This window comes from Myotis yumanensis, unplaced genomic scaffold (genome assembly GCF_028538775.1).
Source record: "Myotis yumanensis isolate MYYU_CA2020_CCGP unplaced genomic scaffold, mMyoYum1.0.hap1 SCAF_8, whole genome shotgun sequence".
In the NCBI taxonomy this organism is placed as follows: domain Eukaryota; kingdom Metazoa; phylum Chordata; class Mammalia; order Chiroptera; family Vespertilionidae; genus Myotis; species Myotis yumanensis.
The window spans coordinates 64215948-64231061 of NW_027223759.1; the positions used below are offsets into that span (position 1 = coordinate 64215948).

Here is a 15114-nt window from a genome sequence, read left to right on the forward strand (position 1 = left end):
ATTATCCACATAATTCGCTTTACTTAAAATTGATTTATTCACTAAGTTCTACTTTCTATCTCTTATGTTAAGGCTACTAAGGTATTAAAGGGAGAACAAGAAAACCGAGGTGGATCTGGAATAGTATTGATGTTGAAAGAAAAACTTGAACTTGGCACAGATTTCTGCTTAAGAGCAGGATTTACACCTCAGAGAAAGGTAAGAAACTGTTCAAATTTATAACAGAAAGGAGAGAAATAAGACCATATTGTTTATTGCTGCACAGCTTTTTTTTTTCCTGTGTGTAAATGCCTGCTTTGCACACAGTTGATAAAATTTACAGAACCAATTCCTACATATGCAATGCTTTTCTGTCACTAAAACATAAGAGCATTATGTTTTGGCTTTAACATCAAGATAATAAAAAATTAAAAGTATTATCATGTCTTTAAAATATTTATGCCAAACATCCTTCTAGATTTTTTTCTTCAATCCTTTCTAATTGATCAAATTGCTATTTTCATATTGCCAGTCTGATCATAAAATTGCTGCTTTACAGAAAAATATTTTTTGCTGACATAAATTATGGGATCAGAGATACCAATACAGTAACAAAAAAGGGTGTGAGAGAGACAGAAAGAGAGAGAGAGAGAGAGAGAATATGTGTTGCATCCATCTTCAAGGAAAGCATAAAGAAATGTATGTATGAAACAAAATACCATTCTCCAATGTAAGACCTAATAAAAGGCCTACATCATAAACATACTTTCTAGCATTTGTGAAATAAAATGCAGCACTGATTTTGAAAGCCATTCATAAGAACATACCATGTAAAAACGTAAGAATAGTGATTTCTATCAAGATTGTTACTCTGTAAGCCTAAATCTAGTTTCATCTTTCGATTTATATCTAACTACAATGAATATACTAACTACAACTTCATGATTTCTTTTGAGTCATGAATACATATTTTAGAAATCTGCCTCCCTTCAGATATAGTGAGCATTTTGGTCCAGTACCCCAAGAGGGGAAAAACTCGTCTCAATTTACAACAGTAAATAAATAATTCAGTTAAAACTGAAAGTGGTACCAATCCAGCAAACTATTGATGGAGAGGTTTGGCCTTCCATGAAGCCAGAACAACATAAAGTTTTCAATGGGGATTACTTGTTCATACAAGTTACAACGACTGAAAAAATACCCAGATTAATTATGAAATAGCTTACATTCTCATCTTATGTGGGGAAAGACAAGACCAGTGGTATTTAAACTTTAAGCATTTTAAGCTTTGAACTTTATATGCTGATACATGAAACAAACATTTAATCCCCAAAAAAAGCAATAATACAAGTCAAAACCTAACCAAAGGCCTCTATCAACTAAAAATCTGAAATTTTCTCTGCATGTCGGACAAAACGAAAAAAGGAAAAAAACGTAACCCAGAAAGCAAAAACCAAACAAGTCTGCTCCAACACTGAAGTCCAGACCCAAATCACATACAGAACCACGCAGGGGAAAACACTCAAGTCCACTCATGGACCAGCAGTTCCAACACAATCCAGACCCCGACATTTTCCCACTCGGAAACAAATGCAACGGGCTTCTCCTGGGGACGCAGGAGCACAGCCCTCCACACGAATCCTGCAAAGTGACACCCAGAAAGTGTGCCTCTTTCTGCCCCTTTCCCTGGCGCCTCCCCGGGAGAAGGAGGGGGTTGTTTTTGTATTCTCCCCCACTGGAGCAAGACACAATCGGATGTGAGCTGGAGGAGAGAAACCACTTTTGACAACAGCAAATATTCACAAAAGTGCCCTTCCTCCTCTGACAGGATGGGCACCCTCCTCGCACACCCCTCCCCACTCCGACCCCTCCTACACCGCCCCCCCCCCCAGCACCACCCCCTCCTCACCCCGGAGCTACACTGCGTACACGGTTTGGTGCTACTGTTGCCCCGGAGTTAAAGTCGGAGCCAGAGGAAGGCAATAAAGCCCCCACAGACACACTTACCTTTCCTGCCCCCCACTTTTGAGTGCCTTCCCGGGAGCTGTGGAGGATGACACAAAGGGTAATAAAGGGGGGAGTGGAGGAGGAGGAGGAGGCGGCGGCGGCGGAGGAGAGCTGGGGAAGTGGCTGCTCCTGGGTGTAGTGAGATGTCTCCAGCCAGGGCCAAGCAGCAGCAGTAGCAGCAGCAGCAGCAGCAGCAGCAACAGCAGCAGCAGCAGAGCAGGGTCTGTGTTGCTAAGAGGCTTTTGGTCTCTTTCTCTCCTCTCTCGCGGCCAAAGAGGAGGGTGGAGGGGGCTCGGGAGGGAGGCTACTGGAGGGGTGAAGGGGTAGGAGTCGTAGATGGGGGTTTTCGAAGAAGAAGAAACTCCTTCTCCTTCTCTCTCTGGCTCAATCCCCCTCTCAGGTCTCAGGGCTGGAGGGTGGGGGAAGGAACTCAGCCGCCTTCCCCCCACCCCCCCCCCTCAATTCAAGGTTGAAGTGGGGTAAAATTAGTGTCCTGTCCCTTTAAAAATAGAAATAAAAGGTGCCCCCCCTCTGCCACTGCCTCTCTCTTCATCATCAGCTGCTGCTGCTGCTGGGGTCTCTCTGCTTTGGGGGGGAGGGGGGGGATCGGGTAGAAGAGACGGGAGGCACTCACTGCGCATGTCCCTCACTGATGGGAGGCTGGTTGGTTGAAGGCAGGAGGAGGGGGAGGGGAGGAAATGAGACGGCTTCCCAGAAGGCTATGAGGCTCTGGCGACCCGGAAGACATTGTAGCAGGGGGTAGAGGGGCGGGGGCGAGGAGTAGGAGGAAGTCGCTACTCAGTAACACCCTCCGCCCCCTCCTCCCTCCTAAGGGAAAGTGGAGGAACGGAAGTGGGCGTAGCGGAGGCCAAAGGAGGTCACGTGTTGGGGCGGGAGGTGGGCGGGGTGGGAGAAGCGCGTGCGCGCGGCATGCCGGGAGTAGCGGTGCCTCCTTAGCAGCACCTGGTGCGAGGCGAGCCTGTGGAACGGTTCCCGCTGTGGCTACATCTCCGCTCTGCCCTAGTAAGGGCAGACTTTTCTGTGAGAGGTAACGTGGGGGAGGCTGGCCCCTAGTAGGGGCGCCAACGATGAAAGGCGATCTAAACGGGGGGGGGGGGGGGGGGGCGGGCGGGGAGGGCGAAAGGCTCTGGAGACTGGGAATGCGGGCTGGGGGCTGGCTTGTGTAGGCCGGGCAGGCCAGAAAGCAGGAGGCTCCTGGTCCCCTGGCCTCCCTGCCGACGGATCCCGGGTGGGGCGGGGAGTCCTAGTGAGGCCGGTTCGGTGGCGGGGTGGCGACGGCACTCGGTGGTGTGAGGTCCTGGTGTAAAGAGGGCAGCGGACTCGGAGCCTCTGCAGATGACTGGTGTCCGCTGCTTCAGCTTGGAGCAGGGAACCTGTGCGGGGACGGAAGCTCCCTGTGTGAATGACCACAACTTCTAGGGCCGGAAGCGATGCTTCCCTGACTTCGCCACCCGCCCTGGAATCCTGGAGGGGCTTGGAGGCCGAGCAGGCTGGGAAGCCGTGGTGGAATTTCTCTCCGCGTTTTGCGTTGCTCCTGCAACAACGCCTGTGCCTGTTCTCATCTCAGGAAGGGGTGGTGGATGGTGTAGTCCTTGATATTGGGTATTGCTGTTGATAGAGAAGGGACATATCTCAGTTTTCACCTTCTGCGGTGTAGATGAGAGATTTTTAAATGGGTATCTTAAGGGTTTTTGTGGTGGTGGTTTTGTTACTAGCCTCGGATTTGGAGCCTTCTCAATTAAATGCTATCTATTTTTGCTGGAAATAATGTTTCCCTCATAAGATCAGAATTAATTCCAAACTATTTAAGAAAAGATTCATGAATTTACATTAATAAAGCTTTTTAAAAAAATATATTTTACTGATTTTTTTTACAGAGTGGGATAGAGAGTTAGAAACATCCATGAGAGAGAAACATCCATCAGCTGCCTCCTGCGACACCTCCTACTGGGGATGTGCCCGCAACCAAGGTACATGCCCTTGACCAGAATCGTACCCGGGACCTTTCAGTCCGCAGGCCAATGCTCTATCCACTGAGCCAAACCGGTCAGGGCTTAGTAAAGCTTTTTAAAATAAAACAGCACTATTTCTTTTTCATACTCTCTTTATACAACTTAAATCATTTCAGTCTTTCAGTTGGCGTGTTTTGTAAAGGTACTTTGAAAGATTATCACCCATCTATGGTTTCTATTAAGATCAAGAATCTAAAGTTTCTCATACAGTGGGGCCTTGACTTACGAGTTTAATTCGTTCCCTGACGGAGCTCGTAACTCAAATTACTCGTATGTCAAATCAATTGTGAACGAGTGAGACATGTGATGCTGAGCTGATGTTGTGGCGTTCACGGTAACTTTCGCTGCGCCAACTAGCGGTGGGGTATCTGAAGCTGGCTCATAACCCGAATTTTAGCTCGCAACACAAAGAAAAAAATTGGCCGAGAGACGGCTCGTATCTCGAAAAACTCGTTAGTCGGGACACTCATAAGTCAAGGCCCCACTGTATTTATTTGTGTTGGTGTTACCTAATCTGTAATGGGTCCTTTGGGGTAAACTATCAATTAAAGGTACTACTATTTCTCTTCATTTTGTTTTAGCAGTGGACCCTATTTATGCATCATATCCTAGTGCTTGCTACTTTCTGTGTGTGCTGTAATCTTGTCAAATGAAATAAAAACTAGAGTCTTGTACCTTAAAATTTTTTATATAGTAAAACCAGACGTTTATCACTTTTTAACAGAAAAATACCTTGCAAAGCAATTAAAGTGCCTTAGGTAACAATTTTGAAGTCTTTTTGTGTGGTAAAATATACAAAAAATGAACAAATTATAGATATGCAGTCTAATGAATGCAGTGAACACTCTGTAATCATTACCAAAGTCAAGAACTAGAACATTGTTGGCCCTGGAGACATGTTCCTACCCCCCATCTATTCCTGATCATTCCTCCCTCCTCACTACTCTCAGAGTTAACACTATTTGGATTTTATGGGAATTATGTCTTACTTTTATTTCAACTATTTTTTTAACTAGCTATGCCAGCATTCCTAAAATAATATAGGTCAGTTTTGCCTGTATTTACCTATATGTAAATGAGTTACATATTATGTACGAGGGGCCCAGTGCACGAATTTGTGCACCTTGAAAGGAACTGTGGTCCTTGAGGCTGCGGTGGGCACAGGGGCGGGTCTCAGCCCATCCTCTGCGCCCCTGCCCGGCCCCTTCTGCCATGGCTCTCGGTCCCCTGTCTGCCTACAGCCCTACTCCCGCCGCTGCTGCTCCCACGTGCTGATGGTGCCGGCTCTGCTCGCACCCACTAACAGCACATGGACCTATTGGGGCTGGCGCCAGCAGCAGGTGCAAGCAGGGCTGGTACTGTCAGCAGGTGTGAGTGGCAGCTGCTGCCCTGATCGCCCCTCAGGAGCAGGGGGAGGTGGAGAAGCCCTCAGGGATGATCGGGGGCCAACAGCTTCCGCTCTCACCCGCTGACAGCGCCTAGTGATCGGTACCAGCGCCAGGTGCCAGCAGTGGATGCGAGCGGGGCCAGCGCTGACAGCGGGTGCAAGAGGCAGCTACCAGCTCCAATTGCCTCTCAGGAGCAGGGGATGGTGGAGAAGCCTTGAGGGGCAATCAGGGCCAGCGCCAGCCGTGGGTGCGAGTGGCGGCTCTGGCACCAGCAGTGGGTGTGAGCGCCCTGTGGGACCTCAGTGTGCAGGAGCAAAGAATTTTCAGTAACCACCAGAGGCTTGCCCTGATGACAGCGATTGGCACCCCACCTTGGTCCGGCACCCCCACTCACCGGCTCCACCATCTCGCTGCAGCTGATGCCTGCCATGTTCCACACTCTGCCGCCTGCTGGCAACGCCCACCATGTTCCGCATATGCCCCCTGGTGGTCAGCGCACGTCATAGCAACCAGTTGTTCGGTTGTTCTGCCTTTTGGTCTATTTGCATATTAGGGTTTTATATATATAGATTATGTTATTTTCTCTCATGTTATTAATATATAACCACGTTAGTACATTTAGCTTTAGTATGTATATTTTCATTGCTGTATAGTAATGTCTATAGTCTACAGTAAAAGTATACTGTAGTATTTTTTTTTTAATCCTCACCAGAGGATATTTTTTACATTGATTATTATTATTATTATTATTATTATTTTTTTAGAGCTAGGGGAAGGGTGGAAGGAAGGGAGAGAGGGGAAGAAGAGAGACAGACAGACAGACAGACAGACATAGGTTGTCTCCCCCAGCACGTGCCCTGACCAGGCTGGATGGAACCTAAAACCCTGCTCTAACCACTTTGCAACATGGGTCAGAACTAGTGTGGTCTTTTTATGAATAAGCCACAATTAACTAATCTAATATTAATGGACATTTGGATTGTGTCTAGTTTTTAACAATTATGGGCAGTGCTATTATGGATTTTTTAAATGTATTTTTATGCATATAGCATACAATTTTGTGTATGCCCAATTTTTCCAAAGTGATATATTAATTTATTCTCCCACCAGCAGTATACAATAGATACTTTTTCTCGACCATCCTGCCAACAGTTGGTATTTTTTTATTTTTGCCAAACTGATGGATGTAGCTTCACATTATTGCTTTAATTTGCAGTTCCCTGGTTATTAATGAAGCTAAACATTTTTTTTTTTCAAAAATATAAATTGGTTACGTGAATAGTCTTTAAGTATTTTGCACAGATTATTTATTAGGTTAAAAGCAATTTACCAACCGAATTGTTATGTTCTGTGAATGTCAAATAAACCCCAGATTTCTAATACTAAGTATAAAAACAGAGTAAATTCAGTTTCTTAATATATTACATGTTGAAATTTTAATAAGTTAATTTCACCTTTTTTTATTTTTTAAACTAGAGGCCCGGTACATGAAAATTCATGCACTGGAGGGGGGTCCCTCAGCCCATCCTGCTCCCTTTCACAGTCCGGGAGCCCTCAGGGGTGGGAGGCCACCCAGAGATTAGGGGAAGGCAACGCCCCATCACACCTCTGCTGCTACCACTGCTGGCAGCTCAAGCCTCAGCCGGCCCTGGTTACCTGAGCCTTGGGCGGCCCTGGGCAGCTGAGTAGCCACCATTCAAGGCTTGCCTGCACCTTGGGCCAGCCCTGGGCGGCTGGGCAGCCGCCATCCGAGGCTTGCCTGCGCCTTGGCCTGGCCCTGGGGCCTGAGGGGACTGGGGGTCTCCAGAGGCAGGCCTGCGGAGTGGCTAGGCCCGCCTGGAGGCGGGCCCTGCCTTGCTGTACACCTGCCGCCCCGGCAGGGCTGAGGGGACTGGGCACTGCCATCTTTGAGGGCGGGGCAGTCAATTAGCATATTTCCTCCTTATTGGCTGTGGGCGCCACCATCTTTGCAATGGTGTGAGGGTCAATTAGCATATTCCCTCTTTATTAGGATACTAGAAAATTTTAAAGAACATATAGGTCAGCAGTTCTCAACCTGTGATTCTCGACCCCTTTGGGGGTCGAATGACCCTTTCACAGGGGTCGCCTAAGACCATCAGAAAACATTTATATAATTACATACTGTTTTTGTGATGAATCACTATGCTTTAATTATGTTCAATTTGTAACAATGAAAATACATCCTGCATATCAGATATTTACATTACAATTCATAACAGTAGCAAAATTACAGTTATGAAGTAGCAACGAAAATAATTTTATGGTTGGGGGTCACCACAACATGAGGAACTGTATTAAAGGGTAGCGGCATTAGGAAGGTTGAAAACCACTGACATAGGTACTATGTTTCCGTTTGGACAGCACAGTTCTCTATCATCATTGTTGACTTACATATCCCTACATATTTATATACTTTCAGTGTTCTTTATTTCTTCTAATGTCTCTGAATTTTCCTCGGAGATCCTTTTCTATTTTGTTTTTGTTTTTTTAGCATATTATTTAGATACAGATGTGTTCATGGCCAATGCTCTTAATTTTTTGTTTGTCTTGCACTGTCTTTGTTTCACCTTCAATCTTGAAGAATGTTTTGGGGTGTATTAAATTGTAGCATTATGGTTGTTTTTCACCACCACAAAGGTAATATTCCACTGCTGTTTGACTTCCATTACTGACTTTGGAAGTCAGCTGTCAGTCTAACTCTTGCTGCTTTGAAAGAAATCTGCTTATTTTTTTAACATTTTTTTAAAAATATATTTTATTGATTTTTTACAGAGAGGAGGGGAGAGGGATAGAGAGTCAGAAACATCGATCAGCTGCCTCCTGCACACTCCCCACGGGAGATGTGCCCGCAAGCAAGGTACATGCCCTTGACCGGAATCGAACCTGGGACCCTTGAGTCCGCAGGCAGACGCTCTATCCGCTGAGCCAAACCGGTTAGGGCTTTTTTTTTTTTTTTTTTTTTTAACATTTAAGAAATCTGCTTTTTAAAAATGTTTCTTTTATCTTAGATTTTCTGCTATTTCTTCATGAGGTTTTCCTGTTTTGGGTTCACTGGGATTCTTAATTCTGTGGATCAGAATTTAAAGAAATATACCTATATTCATTTTTTTAAAATATATTTTTGTTGATTTCAGAGAGGGAGAGAGAGAAACATCAGTGATGAGAAAGAATCATTTATCGGCTGCCTCCTGCACACCCCCTACTGTGGATGAAGCCCACAACCCCTGCATGTAACCTGACCAGGAATCAAACTGCAACCTTATTGTTCATAGGTCCTTATTGGTGTGGTTTTTTTTTTAATCCTCACCCAAGAATATTTTTCCATTGATTTTTTTTTTTTTTTTTTAGAGAGAGTGGTAGAGAGGGGAAAGACAGAGAAAAACATCGATCTGAGAGACACACATTGATTGATTGCCTCCTGCACAGGCCCTGACCAAGGAGTAGCCTGCAACCTAGGTACATGGTCTTGAATGGAATCGAACCCGGGACGCTTTGTTCTGCAGGCCGACACTCTATCCACTGAGCCAAATCGGCTAGCGCCCTATATTCATTTTTACTGTTTCTGGCTACTTGGTAAAAATTATAAATTTTAAATTACAAATTAAAAGTTGTGGCTTTAGTGGCATAGCATTCATAGTTTCTTTTGTCTGTGACTGATAATTACAGTTTCTGAATTTTGTGTTTGCTGGTTTATGATTTTTCTTGTGTGCCTATGTGCTGGTTTTGTTTGAAAAATTACAGGAATAGTGAGTAAGTACTAGCATAATAATATCTTTGTCAAGAAGGCATGTTTTTCTAGGAAAGATGCTTAGGAATGCTACCAGTTCCAAATCAATTCATTTTCAAAATTTGGGATTTCTTCTGTTACACACATGAAATAAGCAGGACTTTGAGTTATATGAGTTGTGTTTTACATCCAGTTCTTCCTATACTGATGACACTGCCCTTGAGATCTCAACTTAAATTGTGTCATGGTTTATTTGAATCCCCAGGTTTGGTAGATCCTTTGCTTCAGTGTTTTGTTTTGTTTTTTGGTTTTGGTTTTGCTGTTGTTGCTGTTGTTTTTTACCATGCTCATCAAAGTCACCAGTAGCTCAGTCTTCCTTTTTATTTCTCAGCCTTTGTTTCTGGATTGGCAAAAGGCCTCAGGAAAAAGTGATTGGGTGTGTGGTTTATTTCTCTGGTTTACCTTCTACTAGGTTTTGGCATATATTTCATGCTGCCTTATTTCTTTGATTTTTATTATGAAGGTTTTTCTTGACTTTGGCAAGAGGATTGATTCCATCTGCCTTTACCATAAAGAAAACCCTTATCCTCTCTTTTGTTTTTAAATTTAGAAATTCATATCAAGATCTTTCTGGTTTTGGCCAAAATTTTGTGTTTCAACTTAAGTCATACATGAGTTTAAAAATTTTTAAATTGAATTACCTTCTACAGTATAAGTAGCCAAGTTAATGAAAATATTTTCAGGTTGTTTTTTTTTTAAGTTAACAGTTTCAAATTTAAAAGAATATAAGCTTCAAGTATTGACTACTTCTTCATTGTTTATTATTAAAAACAACTCATACCTGTTTTAATATATATATGTGTGTATATATATGTATATATATAATTAAAATATATACATATTTTAATCCTTACCCAAAGATATGTTTATTTTAACAAGAAAGGAGGTTAGAGAGAGAGAAACATCATTGTGAGCGAGAAACATCGGCAGTTGATTTCCATGTGTACCTGGACCAGGGACTGAACCCACAACTTAAGTATATGCCCTGACCGGGGAATCGAACCCATGATCTTTCCATATACGGGATAGTACTCCAACCAACTGAGCCACAACAGGCAGGGCAACTCATTTATTGCAAGTTCTCTTCTCCATAATATTTCCCATCAGAGTTGGCACCATGGTGGACCAAAATGCTTGGGCCTTTGTACCCTCACCTTGCTCAAGCCCCTTGAAGGGTGTAATATTGGACGAGGTGGCTATTGCCCATCTCTCGGGGGGAACACTTTTTATTTTTTTGGCACATTCTTTTGCTATTTACTTCCATATTTCTAAATAACATCTTATATTGCTACCTCTTGATTTTTTTTTTCATTTCATTATTTGTTGACTTCCCACTATGGATTCTATAAATTGGATTTTTTCCCCACAAACACCCTAACCACTCCCTCATCGTTCTACAGATACTTTAGTTTTTCAATATTTATTAAATAATTTCCAAACTAACTGATAGTTGTCAGCATATCCTCTCCATAGGTTCAGAAGTATTGATTATTTTTATCAGGTTTACCATAATGGAGAAATTTCTCCTGGAATATTCTGCTTCCAGATTAAGCCAGTTGCTTATTAATAAGGTTCTCCTTCGTGCAGCCTCTATTCTATGATGGATCATCTGTTGTTTGTATCCCATGTAATTCTTTGTCTTGTATGCTCCTTCTCTTTGTTTGGTCATGGTCTCCAGTTGCTATCTGAAAGGCTAATGTTTTGAGGCATTATGTTCCTGTAAATATCTGCTACTTTATATGACTATAGTCTGGGTATAGAATTCTAAGTTGGGAATGTTTTTCTTCAGAATTGTGAAGGATGCCGAACCGGTTTGGCTCAGTGGATAGAGCGTCAGCCTGCGGACTGAAGGGTCCCGGGTTCGATTCCGGTCAAGGGCATGTACTGTGGTTGCAGGCGCATCCCCGGTGGGGGGTGTGCAGGAGGCAGCTGATCGATGTTTCTCTCTCATCGATGTTTCTGACTCTCTGTTCCTCTCCCTTCCTCTCTGTGAAAAATCAATAAAATACATTTAAAAAAAAAAAAGAATTGTGAAGGAATTCTTAGTGTCTTATATAAAATCTGAAACTATTCTAATTTTCAACACTTTGCATTTCACCTTTCTCTCCCCATGAAAGCTTCTGCAGCCTTTTTGTTTAAAGCTTATAGAATTTTCTCTTCGTTGTACCCAGTATTCTAAAATGTCATAGTCGTAAAATAAATGCACTTTTTTGTGTGTTCCATGGGACCTTTCCATTTGGTAACTTATATCCTTCAGCTCTGAGAAACTTTCTGATACTTTTTGTGTAATTTCCTTGCTTCTGTGTATTTTGTTCTGGAAGTGCAATTAGACATTGCCCTCCTGGACCTGTTTTATTTCTCCCATTTTTTATGTTTTTACAATTCTATGCTTTACACTCCCTGGGAAATTTACTTGATTTTTTAAATGTTTAAAGATTTTCATTTCAGTTCTCATACTCTTTTGTTTACAATAGCTTTCTTGATCTCTGTATTTTTTTCACAGAATCCTAGTGGTTGGTTTTTCTTTGTTTTGTTTTGTGTTTTTCTTTTCTTTTTATGGACTTAATTAAAGTTTTTTTTGAAATTTATTTTTCTTTGCTTTATCTAAGGGTATTCTCTTTGTATGTTTTGGTTTCTTTCATTTTAGACGTTTTCCTTAGCTCTCTTATGATCCTTGATTGTGTGTTCAAATTTTGTAAGGGGCAGTAGAAAGTTATCTCGGGTCTTTATGAACTTGGCTGGGACTTGCTAGCTATTGATGGTTCTCACTGAGGAAAAATTTGGCTGGGGCACATATTAGAGGGAAAAACCCTAATGTGCATTTCTTAGGTATTTGGAAACCTTTTCTATTGGGCTAACAAGAGTTCAGTGCAAAGGATTTTTCACTCTCATGCCTTTAAGTCGCTGGTTCTAGGATGTGGTTGTTACTAAAAACCAGTAGATGGAAGCTGCAGGTGCTATTGACCATTTGTCAATTCACTAGACAGCCTCCCACAACAAATCCTGCTCCAAGCTGTAAGCCTGATTGCCAATGCTTGGAAAAGCAAGTGAAAGCAGAGAGCTCAGGAATATCAATATTCAGTTTTTTCATCTGTAATGCCCTTACCTTCTACTGAGGCCGATATCCCCTAGTGTAGAGTTCTGTATTGCCCTCATTAGAACCTCTTGTCTTTTGATGGAGTGGAATAGAGGCCTTGGTTTAATTTTAACTATTTTAGTGCTGCAGGTCTTTTGGAAATGGCTTTGTCAATGAATTCTATCCAAATTAAAACACTGGTTGTTAAGTGACCATGCTGTTATATGTTTCTTCTTTTTGGACAGGATTTGCTGATGGGACTGAATAGCTTTGCACATTTTACTAAGTGCTTAAATGGGAAAATAATGCAAGCTGAGATTGTAAACTAGAAGAAAGTAGATGAAATCTGAAATCGACAATTGTTCCCCCATTCTTTTCTTTTAGTTTTACTCCCCTTTTTCACTCCCAAATCATGCCCATATTCAAACAAGCATGTGTTGGGGTTGCTCGTTTTTCCTAAATTCTTTTTCCCCTTAATCTCACAAAAGTCTCCCAATCTCTTTCCCACCTCCAATAAAAACATAATTTTAGTAGTTTGCTACTTCCATGATGGATATAGGAATAGAGATGAGTATGAAGTTTTGACCAAAAAGTTGATGACAGTCTTGGCAAAGTTAAAGTTGAAAGGGTAATAGCTTTTCTTTTCATGTCTGTGGGATCAGTAGTGATGGTCCTCCTTTAATTTCTGATATTAATCATGTCTGATATTAATCATTTGTGCCTGCTCTTTTTTATTGTTTTGTTTTAACCTCGCTAGAGGTTTGTCAGTTTTATTCATTTATGTATTTAGCTTTATCAGTTTTCATTTTAGGCTGAATGAGTTTTTCATGATTTCTTTTTGTGATTGAGTTCTTGCTTTCAATTTCATTGGCCTGTTCTCTAATTTTTTGTTATTCTTACTTTGGGTTTATTTTGCTTTTCTTTTTCTGATTAACTAAGGTGGAAACTTAGATTATTGATTTTAGGTCTTCTTTGCTGTTCTCATATATGCATTCAGCACTATAAATTTTCCTCTAAGGCAGCGGTTCTCAACCTCTGGGTCGCGACCCCTTTGGCTGTCGAACGACCCTTTCACAGGGGTCGCCTAAGACCATCCTGCATATCAGATATTTCCATTACGATTCATAACAGTAGCAACATTACAGTTATGAAGTAGCAACGAAAATAATTTTATGTTTGGGTCACAACATGAGGAACTGTATTTAAAGGGCCAGAAGGTTGAGAACCACTGCTCTAAGGACTGCTTTTGCTACATGTCAAACATTTGGTAACTTCTATTTTAATTTTAATTTTATTTACAATTCTTTTTCTTAATTTCTCTTATTTGATCCATGTGTTTTATAGAAGTGTGTTGTTTAAGCTCTGTATTGGGGGATTTACTAGCTATTTTTCTGTTTATTTCTACCTTAATTCTATCATGGTGTTAGAGCATACTTTATATAATTTCTTTCTTTCTTTTTTTTTTCAAATATAAGGTGTTTGGGGGTTTTTTTTGTGTGTGTGGTGTTTTTTTTTTTTTTTTTTGCCCCAGACTGTCGTCTATCTAGGTGAATGTCCCATGTCAGTTTGAGGAGAATATGCATTCTGTTCTTCTTGGATGCAGTATTCTATGTATGTCAATTAGGTCCTTTTGACTGGTAGTCCTGTCCAATTCAAGTATTTCCTTAGTGATTTTCTGTCAATTATTGTTCGAGGGATATTGATGTCTTCCAAGTATAAAGTGGATTCCTCAATTTCTTCTTGCATTCGTATCAATTTTTGTTTCATATACTTTGATCTTTTGTTGTTAGGCAGTTGTTAGCCACTCACACATTAAGAATTGTTGACTTAATAGAATTCACTCCTTTATCATTATGTAATGCCTTCTTTAATCTTAATACTTATCACTCTGATATTTGCTCTATCTAAAATTATATATTGCTACTTAAACTTTCTTTTGATTAGTGTCTAACTGCCGCCCGCCCCCCCCATCCCTGTACTTTAATCTGTGTTGTTATATTTAAAGTGTCTTGTAGACAGTATATACTTGGGTCTTATTTGTTTATGTACTGTGACAGTCTCTACTTATTAATTGGTGTTTTTAGCCCATTAACGTTTAAAAGTCATACTGACATAGTTAGATTAATGTCTGTCACATTTATTGCTGTTTTCCCTGGGTTGTCTTTGTTCTTTTTTCCCCTGCCCTGGTCTTTCATTTTCTGCCTTCTCTGATTTTAGTCAATCATGTTATATCCATTTTTTTTCCTCCCTCAGTCCATAGTTCCACCTCTTTAAAAATAAAAACAAAAAAACTTCATTTAGTGGTTACTATAGGCTTTGCAGTGTACATTTATAAGAAATCCAAGTTTATTTTCAAATAACACTGTACCACTTAACAAGTAGTACAGGTATCATATAATAGAATATTGCCAGGTCCTTGTAATAGTCTTTACGTGATCATTTATACATTGTTAAGCATATCAAATGCATTCTTTATTTCTATTTTATTGTTTTCAATTTTTTGTATTTCCTTTTGATTTGTTTTCAAGAGTTTCCATCTGTGCTTACATTGCCCATCTTTAATTGCAGGTTGTTTGCTTTTTTCATTAGAGCTCTTAGCATATTGAATTCCCAGTCTTAATTTTAAAATTGTTGCCATTCCTAAGTCTTACTGTGTCTTTTCAATCTCTTCAATGTATGTTTATTTTCACTTTTAGCGTGCCTTATAATTTTTTGATTGAAAGCCAGACAAGATATATTCTGGTATAAGAAACTAAAGTAAATAGGACTTTAGTGTAAGGTTTTTATGTTCACTCAGCTCAAAGTTAGACTATCATAAGCTGT

At 41.2% G+C, this 15114-nt stretch overlaps 2 protein-coding genes across 6 annotated transcripts in view; one reads left to right on the forward strand and one right to left on the reverse strand.

The window, feature by feature from the left end:
• MBD5 (methyl-CpG binding domain protein 5) overlaps window positions 1-2604 on the reverse strand; it is a 397266-nt gene extending 394662 nt beyond the window's left edge. For 3 of the 4 annotated variants that reach the window (XM_070423045.1, XM_070423046.1, XM_070423044.1), the window contains exon 1: window positions 1987-2604. The gene's annotated coding sequence lies outside the window, so the exon portion shown is untranslated. The remainder of the gene's footprint in view (window positions 1-1986) is intronic. The other variant, XM_070423047.1, reaches the window with a different exon arrangement.
• Window positions 2027-15114, forward strand: part of ORC4 (origin recognition complex subunit 4) — an 82418-nt gene continuing 69330 nt past the window's right edge. Inside the window, exon 1 of one of the 2 annotated variants that reach the window (XM_070423051.1) lies at window positions 2027-2044. The gene's annotated coding sequence lies outside the window, so the exon portion shown is untranslated. Of the gene's footprint in view, window positions 2045-2907; window positions 3035-15114 lie in introns of those variants that run through there. The other variant, XM_070423050.1, reaches the window with a different exon arrangement.